At 34.0% G+C, this 2,703-nt stretch overlaps 1 pseudogene; it reads right to left on the reverse strand.

Moving 5' to 3' along the window:
• On the reverse strand, positions 1–96 carry LOC119865792 (annotated as a pseudogene).
• Positions 97–2,703: the final 2,607 nt, after the last annotated feature.

A 2,703-nucleotide genomic window follows, 5' to 3' on the forward strand; every position in this document is an offset into this window, starting at 1 on the left:
ATAATCAGAACTTTCTTCATGAATTTGCATGTCATCCTTGCACAAGGCCCTGCTAATCTCTGTATCGTTATTTTAGTCTATGTGCTGCTAAAGCAACCCCAGTAATCAGCTTTTTAAAAGGAAGGAAATCCTGCCATTTTTTTTTTACAACATGTATGAATCTATAAGACATTATGCTAGGTGATATAAGCCAGATAGAAAAAGAAGAATACTACATGATCTTATTTACATTGGAATCTCAATAGTCAAACTCATAGAAGCAGAGAATAGGCAGTGATTGCCAGGGGTTGTATGGAAGGGGAAATGGAGAGATGGTGTCAAGAGGTACAAGATTTTAGTTATGCAAAATGAATGAATTCTGAAGATCTGTTGTACAATAATGTGACTGTAAGTTAACAGCGTTGTATTATATACTTCAAATTTGCTAAGGAAGTATATCTTTAAATGTGTCCACCACGCACACATAAAAAGATAAAAAAAGAAGACAGTAACTATGTGTGGTAGAATTTTGAAGAATGAAAAGGATTAAAAGAAGCCATACACTGAAAGATATTATTTGCAAACTACATATTCAACAAAGAACTCAAATAAAGTACATAAACAACTCTTAACATTTAATAGTTAAAAACAAATATTCCATTATTCTTGAGTAAATACCCAGAAGTGGAATTGCTGGGTCATATGGTAGTTCTAATTTAATTCTTTGAGGAGCCTCCACACAGTTTTCCACAGTGGCTACACCAGTTTGCATTCCCACTGAGTGCATGAGGGTTCCTTTTTCTCCACATCCTCGCCAGCACTTGTTATTTCTTGACTTTTTTATTTTCATTGTTCTGACAGGTATGAGATGATATCTCATTGTAGTTTTGATTTGCATTTTCCTCATGATGAATAATTTTGAGTGTGTTTTCATGTGTCTGTTGGCCATTTGTGTATATTCTCTGGAAAAACAACTATTCAGGTTTTCTGCCCGTTTTTAATTGGATTATTATTTTCCTGTGTGTGTTGAGTTCTTAACATATTTTGGATATTAACCCAATTTGAAAAGATATACACACATCTATGTTTATTGCTGCATTATTTAGATTAGATTCAGAAACAACCCAAGTGCCCATCAATAGATAAATGGATAAAAAAAAAAAAGATGTGGTATATGTATTACACAATGGAATGCTACTGAGCCATAAAAAAACGATAAGATCTTGTCATTTGCAAGTGCCTGGATGGAGCTAGAGGTTATAGAGCTAAGTGAAATGAGTCAGACAGAGAAAGACAAATACCATATGATTTCACTTATATGTGGAATTTAAAGGGAAAAATGAACAAAGATAAAAGAGACAAACAAGAAAATAGTTTCTTAAATACAGAGAACAAATTGGTGGTTGCCAGACAGGAAGTTGGGGGGCAGTGGATGAAATAGATAGAGAAAAGGGGATTAAGAGGTACAAACTTCCAATTACAAAATAAATAACTCATGGAGATTAATGGTACAGCATAGGAAATATAGTCAGTAAGATGATAATAATGTTGTTTGGTGACGGATGCTGACTACACTTACCATGGTGAGCACTGAGTAACGTATAGAATTGTTGAATCACTATATTGTACACCCAAGACTAATATAACACTGTATGTTAGTTATTCTTCAATTAAAAAAAAACCTACTCTTCATAAAAAAACATAAATATTCCATTTAGAAAATGGGCGAATGAACAGACATTTCATCAAAGAGGATGGCAAATAAGTACATGAAAAGATGTTTGACATCAGTAGCAATTAGGGAAATACAGATTAATACCAGTATGGGATACTTCTACATATGTATTAGGACCGCTAGCATTAAAAACCATGACACTACCAAAAGCTGATGAGGGGAAACTGAATCTCTCATATGTTGTTGGTGAAAATGTTAAGTGGTGCAAGCACTCTGAAAAATAGTTTGGCAATTTTTTAAAAAACTAAACTTATGAATATCATTCAATCCAGCAATCACCTCCCTTAGGCATTTACCCAGAGAAATGAAAACTTATGTCCACAGAAAAATCCGTATGCAAGTATTCATAGCAGTTTTTATTTGTAATAACCCAAATCTGGAAACAACCGAAATGTTCTATAATATGTTAATGGTTAGATAAACCACAGGACATCCATACCGGGGAATACTACACAGCAAGGAAGAAACAACTATTGATAGATGCAGTGATCTCACAAGGTTGTATAATGTGTGATTCCATTTATATAACATTTTCAAAATGACAAAAAATTAGAGCAATGGAGAGCATATTGTTAGTTGCCATGGGAATGTTGGGGAAGTAGAGAGCTGAGTAGCACAGGGAAGATCTTTGTGGTGATTGAATAGTTCTGCATATTGATTGCTTACACTAATCAAGCCTGTAATAAAATGACATAGAGGTAGACATAAACGTTGTACCAATGTCAATTTCCTTGTTTTGACATTGTACTACAGTTATTCAAAATGTAACATTTGGGAAAACTATGTAAAGGATACACAGGATGTCTTTACTATCTGCGACTTCCTCTTAATCTATAATAATTTCAAAATAAAATAAAATAAACAAAGACAGATATAGCCAGAAGAAGCATGTGTTTGGTGAGACCGTTTTCTCTGGTGCAAGGATAAATGGATCTGGAGTCAGATAGACTAAAGTCCCATTCCTGACTCCATGGATTACCAACTCTGTG

Source organism: Canis lupus, chromosome 24 (genome assembly GCF_011100685.1).
Source record: "Canis lupus familiaris isolate Mischka breed German Shepherd chromosome 24, alternate assembly UU_Cfam_GSD_1.0, whole genome shotgun sequence".
NCBI lineage: Eukaryota > Metazoa > Chordata > Mammalia > Carnivora > Canidae > Canis > Canis lupus.